This window comes from Bidens hawaiensis, unplaced genomic scaffold (genome assembly GCF_021521415.1).
Source record: "Bidens hawaiensis isolate Kalapana, Puna unplaced genomic scaffold, B.hawaiensis_p1.1 tig00004618_1, whole genome shotgun sequence".
NCBI classification, from domain to species: domain Eukaryota; kingdom Viridiplantae; phylum Streptophyta; class Magnoliopsida; order Asterales; family Asteraceae; genus Bidens; species Bidens hawaiensis.
In genome coordinates, this window is record NW_027491282.1 from 1,744,003 (window position 1) to 1,756,659 (window position 12,657).

The following is a 12,657-nucleotide window of genomic DNA, read 5'->3' on the forward strand; positions in this document are numbered from 1 at the left end:
CATAAGGGTTTTTGCCTGGGCGAGGTACAGGGCTATGGTGTCGTTCACAGCCGTGTATGTTCCATTTATTTGGTTGGCCACCAGCATGGAATCCACATGGGCTTCCAAGTTTTTCACTCCCATCTTACGCGCAATTCTCAAGCCGGCCAAGAATGCTTCATATTCGGCTTCGTTATTCGTACTTGGAAAGTCCAGCCGAATAGCGTAAGTATATTCTTGGCCCGCTGGGTTGGTTAATTTTAACCCTGCGCCTGAACCCTCGTTACTGGCTGCTCCATCAGTATAGAGTCGCCAGACATCATTGACGTCCTGTGCTGGGGAGGGTTGAGCCTCCTCCTGGCACTCTTTCTCCCGCGAAGCGGGGACTTCTGCAATAAAATCGGCCAGGACCTGGCCTTTTATGGCTGGTCTTGGCTTGTACTTAATTGCATATTCTCCCAATTCAATTGCCCATTTGGCTAGACGTCCCGATAATTCGGGTTTGCCTAGAACGTTTGAGAGTTTGAAGTTGGTGAGAATGGTGATTGGGTGGCCCTGGAAATATCGTCTTAACCTGCGTGAAGCATGTATAAGTGCTAAGACTAATTTTTCGAGGGTAGAGTACCGGGTTTCTACGTCTGTTAGTACACGGCTAACATAATAGATTGGCATCTGGATGCCCTTTCGTTCTACTAGCAGGACTGCCCCGGTTGCTCTATCTGTTGCGGAAAGGTATAGGATTAACTCCTCTCCCGCTTGTGGTGCTGTAAGTGTTGGGAGTTCGATCAGGCAAGACCGAATCTCCTGAAAAGCTGCTTCCGCTTCTGGTGTCCAGCGGAAGTGCGTTTTCTTCAAGCAGTTTCTCAATGTTGACACGAAAGGAGACGACTTATCTGCATGGTTTGCCAAGAAGCGATTAAGTGCGACTAGTCGTCCATTCAGTGTCTGAGCCTGTTTGATGGTGGTAGGTGATTCCATTTTAACAATGGCTTCGACCTTTTCAGGGTTCGCTCTAAAGCCATCTTTAGTAACAATGACTCCCAAGAACTTCCCTTCTTCCATCCCAAATGAACACTTGCTCGGGTTGAGCTTCATGTTTATCTTTCGGAGCGTGTTGAAAGTTTCTTCAATGTCTTTCAACATCGCCTCAGGCTCGAGGCTTTTGATGACCAAATCATCCATATAGACTTCCAAGTTTCTCCCGATTTGGGCATGAAACTCTTTGTCCATTAGTCGTTGGTACGTGGACCCTGCATTCTTAAGTCCGAATGGCATCATTTTATAACAAAATGTACCATCGGGCGTCCGAAATGCGGTTTTGTCCTGGTCATCAATGGCCATGTGGATTTGGTGGTACCCCTTATACGCATCCAAGAAGCATTTAAGGCGGAATGGTGCCAACGAATCCACTTTGAGATCAATTTCTGGTAACGGATAACAATCTTTGGGGCATGCTTTGTTCAAATCTTTGAAATCTATGCACATGCGCCATTGTTTGTCATTCTTCGGTACCATTACGGGATTTGCAACCCATGTTTGATATCTACTAACGCGTACGATGCCTGCGTAAAGGAGTTCCTTGACTTGGGTTCTACACGCGTTAGTTTGTTCAGGCCCCATTACTCTGCGCTTTTGTACGATTGGCGTAACAGCCGGATCGCATTTGAGCTTATGCTCCGCCTTACTTCGGGGTACACCAGTCATGTCAGCTGGTGCCCACGCAAAGATGTCAGCGTTTTTCTGCAGTAAGCGTTTGAGTAAGGTGCGGGTGGGATCAACGATTGTTGGTCCAATGGTAACGGCCTGGTCGGGGTATTTGCCATTGAAGGCCCATTTTTCTGGTTCAGTGATGGTTGGTTTAGCCTTTTTCGGTTTGGGTTTAGATGAAACAGATGCAATGCATACCTGGGGAATGCTAGAGATCATTGCTACACCCTCAGCTGTTGGCCATCCCATCATGCCATGGACTGAAGATACCACGGCGTTGAATCTTGCCATCCCGTCTCTTCCGAATAGGATGTCGTACGTATGATGTGGCTTTTTCATTACGACAAAATCCACGTCTTCTGTGCGTGAATGATTCCCATCAGTAAGAGTAACGGGGAAAGATAGGATACCCAGGGGTGTTTCTGTACTTCCGTCAAACCCTTCCATTGAAGCGTAGACCGTTTCCAAGCGTTCTTTGTCTTCATCATCCAGCTTATCAAAGAACTGTCTGTACATCACTGTCGACGAAGCGCCGTTGTCAGCAAGAGTGCGTGAAGTGATGTAGTGCCCCAGCTGGCTTCTGATGACGATGGGGCCTTCTTTGCTGGGGCCTCCTGGCACTCGCGGGAAGCGCACCTCAGCTTCTTTCCACGCGCATGGTTCTGCCACCCGTCTTTTTCTTCCTCTGACCTTGCCATGAACCATGTTGATGCTGATATCGACGGGCTTTCGTCCGTTACCTCTGTACCGGTTGTCATTCCTTCCTCCCTTTCTGATCGATGCCACAAGATGTGCAAGCCTTCCGTCCTTGACAAATGTCTCAATAATATCCTTCAAGGATGTGCACTCTTCAGTATCATGACCCTTTGTCCCGTGGAAATCACAGGATTTGCTTTGATCCGCATTAGGTTTCTGCCGGATCATTGGGGCTTTAGGCCATGGCAATTTTTCCGTGGCAAATATCTCCGTGACGCTCTTCGTGAGTGGCGTCCACCGGTGTTTTCGGTTTGAAGGGTGTGTGTTGTCCCTTCCGCCAACAAGAGGGCGAGAGCTGGATGAGGTGTCAAAGTTTACCCTTGACTGCCAAATACCTAGCCTCCTCTTTTTGTTCTGCCGGGCGATCCGGACATTGTTCTCTCTGGTCCTCTGCGTGTAGAGGTGTGTACTCTGGGGAAGATCTCTTCCCAGTTGCTTTTCCGTCTCGGCAAAGCGCTTTGCCGCCGTCATGATGGCATCCCAAGTTGATGGCATACCATCCTTACCCGTCAATGTGCGGATAAGTTCTGGGTATTCGGCGCCTTGGATGAAGGCGGCGCGAACCAGATCTTCACTTATGTTGCCGAGACTAAGCTTTTTGGAGTTGAAGCGAGTGATGAAGTCTAGTAGAGATTCATCCTCCTCTCTTACGCAGTTAAGGATCATCCACTGCTCTTCAGTGTACTTCCTCTGTTGGCTGAAATGCTGGCTGAACTTGTTCTGAAAGTCCGCCCAGTCATATATGTGGTGGATCGGTAAACGATCGAACCATGCCCTGGCCGCTCCGACCAGAGTCATCTGGAACATGTAGCACCACGTGGGTTCCGTCCAGTTGCTGACGGTAGCCCCCGCAATGAACCTGTTCAAATGGTCGTCTGGGTCGGATAGACCATCGTAAGTGCCAATGTTGGACATTTGTTTGGCACTTCTCGGGGCGATTGCTTCCGCAATGTCCCTTGCGAACTTTGACTTCCCTGCATTTGTAGCAGTTGGTCTAAAGGTTTTGGAAAAGTCACGCGGGTTTCTCTCCACGATTGGTTTAAAGGCTTCCCCAAAATTCCTTTTTGGTTGGACGTCCGTTTCCTTACGCTTCCCTTTCGCCTTATGGCGAGGGTTCGCGTCGGTGTCGGACTCCAACTCGTCGTCTGAGTACTCGCAGTCACTGCTCATATTGAGGTGTTGGCGAGTACTGGCGAATTCGTCAGCCTGTTGAACTGAACGCAAGCGTTCGTCCAATTCGGCTTGGAATTCTCTTTGCCGTGCTTCGGCCCACGCCTTCACTTGATCTAGTGTTTGGCGAGGAACCTTCGTTCGTTTTTCCAGTTGGGTATCGGAGAACCCCAATGGAATATTTACTCCACTTGCCCCGGCTTGGGTAGTCGGGGTAGTGTTCGTAAGGATTGTATAACCGCCGGTGTTCCCCCCAGTTGCTGGGGTTGTTACCGGGGTTTCTTGGTCGGTTACTGGCCTTTGAACCGGAGTAACGTTAACCATTTCTTCGGAAATTGTGAAAAAACTAAAGTAGTTCTAGCTTTTATACACGGATGGCGCCAATGAAGAAACACTAAGTGACCCGGTACAGATTATAGATAATCTGGGGGTTAAGTAATGTTTCCCACGGATGAGGTCTAGCTGAGAAGGCTGTTCTTCAGGAGACCTGCAAAACAAACACCGTAAGCTCGTCACTGAGAAGGGGGGGGGGTTCCTCCTTGTGACCACCCTCCGGCGTGAGAATCAGACTAGGTTGCTCTGAATATAAGTGTATATTAAGAGATTGCTAGATAACTGGATAGCAGATGATCTTACCGTTCCAAGATATTGGAGTATTTATAGCCGAAGGTAGGTTTCCTAGAAGGTACAGCCGGCTGAATAGTATTCCTGTTCAACCAACAGTGGACTATGCACAGGCCATACTGGTTGGTGGGTAGGTTACGGCCAACAGTAACAAAGTCGGCTGCACTATTCCACCAACTGTAGATTATGCACGTCCTACTTACTGTGGATTGTACGCAGGCCATGCTGGTTGGTGAATAGGTTACGGCCAACAGTAACACTATTCCACCAACTGTAGGCCGCGCATGCTCCTCAGTAAGGGTTGGTGAGTAGGCAGCGGCTAATAGTGACAAACAGTACTAGAGGGTGCTCCTCCTCGCCCTGTTGTCGATGAGCTGTCACCCTGTGATTGGCTCATGGGCTGTTCTGGTCAGATCGTCTGTCCTTTCCATACCTTGGTAGGTATGGTACAAAAGATCTTTCAGAATCAGACTGGCTCATTTAGGCGGGATTGTTCCCGCCTTGCTCATTCCTTCATGTGACTACTGAAGTAGCTAGTGTCTTGTGCGTGTAGCCCTGCTGTCTGCGGGTAGCCTTCCCTGATGGCTTGTATCCGCAACTGCGGGAACAGGCGGGGTACTTCACCATTGGGAGGCTTTCCCTGCGTGTTCAGCTTGTGTACTGCGCGTAAGATCCTATGAGCATGGTGGGTCCTGCGGGAGCAGATGGCCTTTGCGCAGACGTCCCTGTTCAAGGTGAGTCTTGCGGGACCAACTGATCTCTGCTGGGACCTACCTCTTCACTTTCAGTCCCATTGTAAAAGCTTCCACTATACGTGTTGTGCTCACTCTTGCTACAATTTACAATTGGCAACTCCGTCAACTTGACGTAAACAATGCATTTTTAAACGGGCATCTAACCGAAATGGTCTACATGGAACAACCCCCTGGGTTTGTTAACTCCAAATTTCCAAACCACGTGTGTCGGCTCAAACGGGCTTTGTATGACCTCAAACAAGCACCCCGTGCATGGTTTCAACGTCTCATCGCGTTTCTTGTCACCCTCGGTTTTCAATGTAGTCGGGCCGACCCCTCATTATTCGTTTACAAAACAGATAATGCCATCATTTATCTTCTTGTTTACGTAGACGATATTATTCTTACCGTCAACAATGAAATGATCATCAAAGAATTCACATGTCATTTTCACAAAGAATTTAAAATCAAGGATCTCGGCTCGTTAAGCTACTTCCTCGGCCTTGAAGTGACTCAAAATTCATCCGGTTTATTTCTCAGTCAAGATAAATACGCTTATGACATTCTCTCTTGAGCAGGCCTTGTTGATGCTAAACCAGTTGCCACCCCTCTTACCACAAACGATACTTTCACCTCTACCGGTACACCGTTTCACGACCCCACATTTTACCGTTCTTTAGTTGATGCTCTTCAATACCTCACTATAACGAGACCGGATCTCTCATATGCCGTTAATCAAGCTAGCCAATATCTTCAAAATCCAACCATGGTACACATTCAACTTGTAAAAAGAATTTTTTAAGGTATGTCAAAGGAACTCTAGCCTATGGTTTAACATTCGATAGACGCATCAAAACGATATTGGTGGGTTATTCCGATGCGGATTGGGCGCGGTGCATCGAGACTAGACGTTCCACTTACGGTTACTCAATTTATTTGGGGGGAAACTTAGTGTCTTGGAGTGCAAAAAAGCAACCAACAGTGTCGCGTTCGAGTTGTGAGTCCGAATATAGAGCGATGGCTAACACCGCCGCCGAAATTGTTTGGTTAACTCATCTTCTTCGTGAACTACATGCATTGCCATCTGATCGACCAACATTATTGTGTGACAACAAAAGTGCCTTATTTTTAAGTCAAAATCCGGTATCACATAAACGAGCTAAACATATTGATATCGATTATCATTTTGTTTCCGGAATTAGTTTCTGCTGGTTGTCTCTATACCAAGTTTGTACCAACCAAGCTCCAGGTAGCCGATATTTTTACCAAAAGTCTTCCACGTCCACTCTTTGAACGTTTTCGGAAAATGCTTCGCGTTGGACCCCTACCTATGCGCTTGAAGGGGGTAATAGCCGATCATAACAGTATTCAAAATTCAAATTATTTTGGTCAAATGTTGTTATCGCTTAATTTGGTCAAGGAAAGATTCTCTCCTTGATTTATGGATGTATTTGTATATATATTATGTATGCATGTAAATGAAATACACAACCTTTATTTCTTTCAGATCTAGTTATGGATTGCCTAAAACTGAAGTTGACAGTGAGTTAGTATGCTCTGGGTGTCAATTTGGAAAGGCAAGCCAACAACCTTATCAAACTTCCGGTCATCGAACAGTAGAAGCACTTGAACTCGTTCATTCTGATGTCCTCACCATTAAACAAACGTCAATTTTCAGGTATGCAGTATGTAGTTACAATTATAGAATTTAAATTGATCGGACCTGAAGCACAAGCACATTAGAAGACAGCTCACATGCCCGAACACACCTCAACAAAACCGGTGAGTTGTAAATGAGTTTATAACTTAAAACAGAAAACAGATGGTTCTGTGGAGCGATTCAAAGCAAGACTTAAAGCTCGTGGTTTTTCGCAAGAATATGGTAATAACTTTGAAGAGACATTCAGCCCTGTGGCCAAGCTAACAATTGTTCGAGCATTGTTATCTGTCGCTATCAGTAAACAGTGGACGTTGGCACAAATGGATGTCAACAACACATTCCTTTATTGTGAGCCCGATCATGTAATTTTCATGGACCAGCCGAGTGGTTTTGAAAGCAAAGAACATCCCAAATATGTGTGCAGATTGAAGAAAAAAAATTACGGGTTGAAGCAATCAACAAGAGCATGGTTCGGTAAGATTGCTAAATTTTGAGTCAAATGGTTTTATACTAACCCATGCAGTTAGTTTGTCAAGAAACTAGGTGACAAGGTTGTGATAGTTATGGTTTATGTTGATGATTTAACAGTTACTAGAGACTTAGATGACAAATTCGTTCAACTCAAGTCAATTATGTGTGTGCGGTTTCGAATGAAAGATTTGGGCAAGCTGGTAAGGTTTCTTGGGCTGGAACTAGCTTATATAGAAGATGGAGAAATTCTGCATCACACAAAGTATGTGAGTGACATGTTATACAAATTCGGTATGAGCCCGTGTAAAACCGCACCAACACCAATTGAGGCCAGAGTGAATTGACCTGAACTGCTGAATGAAAGCTTAATGATCCGACAGTTTATAGAAAATTGGTTGGCAGTCTAATTTATCTTACTCTCACAAGACCGGATATATCGTTTGCTGTTGGGGTTCTAATAGTGGCGTAGCCAGAAATTTTTTCCAACGGGTTTGGAAAATTTTGAGGGACGGACGACTGATTGTTTATTACTTAGATTTGGGTTTTCTACGGGTTCAATGTTGAAATGTCTACGGATTTGATGTCAAAATACACTAATATATAACACTAAAACAAAATTTTGTACGGGTTCGACCAAACCCGTTCCCCTAAAGCTGCCTACGCCACTGGGTTCTAAGCCGCTATATGCAAGACCCTCGAAAGCCACATTACTTAGTTATTCAGTCTGCACTGTGGTATGTGAAAGGAATAGTGAATAAAAGAGTAATGTTCAAAGAGTCAAGTCCAAAGTTAACGGGTCTATGTGGCACGGATTATGTAGGTGACTTGAATGAAAGACGTTCTCTGGTTATGTGTTTTATTTATTTACTTTGTAATCAAGAAAGAGATTAGTTATCAATCAACTTGTCACTAGTGTATGACTTTGCAATTGATTTGATTAATCCACTTTGTTATGACTTTGTTATTGCTTTAATTAATTCACTTTGTTTACGAAAAACACTTTACGGTTGTATTATAATAAACTGCTGAAGTTATTTGACTAATTTAGCTATATTTTCTGGTTATAATGAAAGTCATATTGCTTTTTACTATGTTCTTCATCAAACATCGATTTTCGTCATATTACTCAGGTCTTTGAAATTGTTTCACCTAATTTTTGAGAGTAACAATACATTTTTTGTTTTCAAAATTTCCCCAAAAGCTAATATAATTATCTATATTATAAAGATTAATTATCAATAACCCTTAGGCTGTGTGTAATGGGGCGTGAGATTGGGCGAAAAGGGCGAGAACACCGCCCCCCCCCCGGCCGATATATGGGCGAAAAGGGGCGGGGGTGGGGTTCTTTTATCGCCGATGGGGTTTAAATAATAATATTATTATATTAATTTGACCGTTGTAACGGTCAAAAATAAAAAAAAAATTAAAGCAATATATATATATATATATATATATATATATATATATATATATATATATATATATATATATAAGGTAAGAATCCTAAAAGAACCCTTTGCAAATTAAGAACTTTGAGAACCATTTTGGACCACTAAAAACACATTTAAAAAAAATACTTAAAAAATCATAAAAAAAATAATAAAAATTTTAAAAAAATAAAAAAACCAAAATTCTTATATTTCATTCCGGTTTCATTAAAAAAATAAAAATAAATAAAAAAAACGTTGTATTATACACATATGTATCATTTTATTTAAACTTTAGTTACGTAATATACACATATGTACAACATCATTTATCTTAAATTATACATATGTGTACAAAAAAAACATGTAAATTTACATATATGTATATATCATACATATGTGTATATAATTAAGCTAAACCGAGTTTTTTTTAATAAAACCGATATGATAAAATAAGAATTTTGGTTTTTTTACTTTTTTGTTTTTTGTGTTTTATTTTATTTTATGATTTTTTTTTATTTTTGAGTTTTTTGTGATCCAAAATGATTCTCATAATTCACAATTTCAAAAAGATTCTCTCATGATCATGATCCTATATATATATATATATATATATATATATATATATATATATATAAACATACACCTTCTTTTCCATTTCATACACAATTCATACCCAAATTCTTCAAAAAATTTAGCAAAATGAATTTTACAAACAACCCGAACCAACCGACACTCGTGGAACTCGCCGCTACCATGAGAGAAATCGTCAAAAAACAAAAAAAATGTGTCAAGGAACTCAACGAGGCCATGAGAGAAACCGACAAACAACACGAAAAGATTGCCCAAATGTTGGAATTGCGCGAAAATGAGTGAAGAATACAAATCCCTGAAAGTGGCCGGGTTACACGAAGATGCCGCATTATTGCAATGACAACGAATGAAAAAATGCGTGAATATTATGGATATTAGTATTTTATTTAGTTATGTTTTTAATATTTTTAGTTATGTATTTTTTTTTATTATATTTTTTTTTAATTTTAATGCATTATTAGTTATGTTTTTTAATTTTTTGGTATTTCTTTTTAATTTTAACGCATTTTTAATTAATTATTTAAATAAATTAGTTTTTATTTGTTTAGTTTATTATAAAAAGAAAATAATAAAAAAAGAAAGTGTGGGCCAACTTGTAGTCCCTTTATCATTACACCCCAAAAACAAATTTACACTCCATGCTGACTAAGCGTCACGTGTCACAATTCGCCCTTAATTGTAGCCCCTCCACTACACATGGCCTTAGTATCAAAATAATTGGCGTCAGTTCTCCAAGGTGTTGTAGCATCAAGAAAAATTCAGACGCAAATTACCCATTTGTTATAAGAGTTCATCATTAGGGATGGCAAAAATCCCCGAATCCGACGGGGAAACCCGAAAACCGGCTTATTTCGGGTCGGGTCGGGTTTTGTTTTTTCGGTTTCGGGTCGGGTTTCGGAGATTGTTTCGGGGATTGTTTCGGGTTCGGGTTCGGGTTCGGGTTCAGGTACCCCCGCCCCGACCCGCCCCGATATAATATATAAATATAAATATAAATAATATATATATATATATATATTAAAAACCTAAACCTACTCAATCTCAATCTTTCATCCAGACTACCACCGCAGCCACACCATCCACTCAAATACTCAATCGCCGATTCGCCGTCTGCAGACTCCGCCACATCCAGACTCCGCCACCGAGGAAAGCCTAACAAGGAACTGAAGGAAGGAAAGTGACTGATTAGGTTACCTACATCCAGACTCCGCCACCGCCAGTCCGCCCCCGATTCACTCAATCGCCGTCTGCACCACCATCACCATCCACTCAATCAGTCAATCGCCGTCTGCACTGCACCACCGGACCTGATTTCCCAATTTCGGGTCGGGTCGGATCGGTTTCGGGTTTTCGGGTTCGGGGACGGGGCGGGTCGGGGGGGTACAAAAAACCAAACGGGGAATCCCCGAATTAAACCCGACGGGTAATGGGGCGGGTACGGGGATGGTTTTTGGTTTCGGGTTCGGGTTCGGGTTAAGCAAAACCCGCCCCAAACCCGCCCCGTTGCCATTCCTATTCATCATATGCCAACTTAATTTCCCCAAAAAACGTAAATAAAAAAGACAAAAACAAATAAAAAACTTAATTAAAAATATATTCAGCATCAGTTCTCCAAGGTGTTGTAGCATCACAAAAAAGCTTTCAGTCGCAAATTACCCATTTGTTAAATAAAGATTCATCATATGCCGAATTAATTAAAACCAAAAAATTAAATTTAAAAAAAAATAAATAAGCGATCGGAACCTGTCGGGATTCAATGTTAACATCAATCAAAATTTGTCAGTGGATTGACAGACCATTGAATTTTATCGTCACCTCGCTTTCATTCAGAAAGTTTTAAATCGCTTAAAACAAAATAATAATAATAATAATAATAATAATAATAATAATGAATTTATCGCTCAGAACTTCTTAGAGGTATTGCTGCCATCACCGACAGAAAAATCTGTATATGGAGCGGTTATGTTTTCCTCATAGCGATATAAAGATTAAAAAAACATATGAATGATGTAAACTGAAAACTTAACTGAAAAACAATAGTGGAACTGGAACACGAACATGTATTTGCAGACGATGAGGCATAAATAGAGGTGATATGATGGGCGGTTACGGCGCAAAAACCCTAGCAAGGATTTTCAGTTGAATACAAAACATGTTGCTTGGGCTGAGTTTGGCTCCACGGCCCATTAAACTCTTCTTTTCATCTAAACATTTCTCATTTATTAATATTCTTTAAAGACCTTTTTCTTTAGAGTGAAATGTCATTTTCATCCTTCTGGTTTGACAAATAATACGAATTTAGTTCAAAAAGTTTATTTTTTGCATATGGACCCTTCACGTTTACCAGTTCTTGCCAGTTACATCCAAATCACTAACCCCGTTAAATTTAATCGTTAAGTCAAGGGTAGACATTAGGGTTGTAAACGAGCCGAGTCGAGTCGAGCCAGAGTGTGTTCGAGCTCGAGCTCGAACTTAATCGAGCTGGCTCGAGCTCTGCTCGTTTTCTATATCGAGCTGAAAATCGAGCTCGAGCTCGGCTCGTATAAAGCTCGAGCCGAGCTCAAGCTCATCAAGCCGGACTCCTTTAAATTTTTTAATTTTTTTTATTTTTTATTTTATATTTTACAAATTTTGATATATAAAATACAAAAAATATAATTTTAACATACATATTATATAAAATTTATAAACTAGAGAATTTATAAATTTATTTGCTTTATTTTCGTTATTCTTTTATAAGGTTTTAGGTATCGAGTGACATAATATATGTATAATTTTTTATTTATTTATTTCTTGGTATGATATTATTAGATATTAAAATTTAGGGTTTAATCTAAACGGGCCAACGAGCCGAGCTAACGAGTGGAGCCAAGACCGAGCCACGAGCCGAGCTGACCTTGGCTCGAGCTCATTTAGAATCGAGCTTTTTCGAGCCATGCTTTTTTCGAGCTATTTTCGAGCGAGCCGCGAGCTTTTTGAACAGCCCTAGTAGACATGTCAATTCACTATTTATTTATTATAATATTTATTTCAGTGAACTGTGGTTTTCGTTTTTTTGGTTTGTCCAAATATGGGGTTTTAGTCCAATAGTTTCAAGTTTGCAATTTTCGTCCTTTTAGTTTCATTTCACTTGCAATTAAAACTGAATTTATTAACCTCGTTAAGTCTGGTCGTTAACTCATTTATGTGCGTCTCACGTGACGACCGGTTTTGTTGTTTTTCTCCTCAAATAAACCCCAGTCCTAATTCGCAAGCTCTCTCACGTGAGGGGATGATGTGTATTTGGGGAAAAATGAGAAAAGAATGAACAAAACTGTCCCTCATGTGAATGGCACACTGATGGGTTTATCGACCAGATTTAACGAAATTAGAGAATTCGGGTTTAATTGCAAGTGAAATGAAACAATAGGAAAGAAAGTTGCAAATTTGAAACTACTTGACTAAAACTGTAGATTTGGACAAACCAGAGGAACGAAAACCGCAATTCACTTAAATAAGTATTATAATAAATAAAGAGTGAAAAGACATGTCTACC

General features: G+C 41.3%; 3 non-coding genes across 3 annotated transcripts; all 3 read right to left on the reverse strand.

Moving 5' to 3' along the window:
* Window positions 1-9,837: 9,837 nt before the first annotated feature.
* On the reverse strand, window positions 9,838-9,933 carry LOC143627339 (small nucleolar RNA Z101). The gene has a single exon (XR_013152580.1). It is a non-coding gene; the product is annotated as a small nucleolar RNA Z101 (small nucleolar RNA).
* A 784-nt stretch (window positions 9,934-10,717) lies between these two features.
* On the reverse strand, window positions 10,718-10,813 carry LOC143627338 (small nucleolar RNA Z101). The gene has a single exon (XR_013152579.1). It is a non-coding gene; the product is annotated as a small nucleolar RNA Z101 (small nucleolar RNA).
* Window positions 10,814-10,854: 41 nt separating this feature from the next.
* On the reverse strand, window positions 10,855-10,942 carry LOC143627340 (small nucleolar RNA snoR14). The gene has a single exon (XR_013152581.1). It is a non-coding gene; the product is annotated as a small nucleolar RNA snoR14 (small nucleolar RNA).
* Between the last annotated feature and the right edge of the window lie 1,715 nt (window positions 10,943-12,657).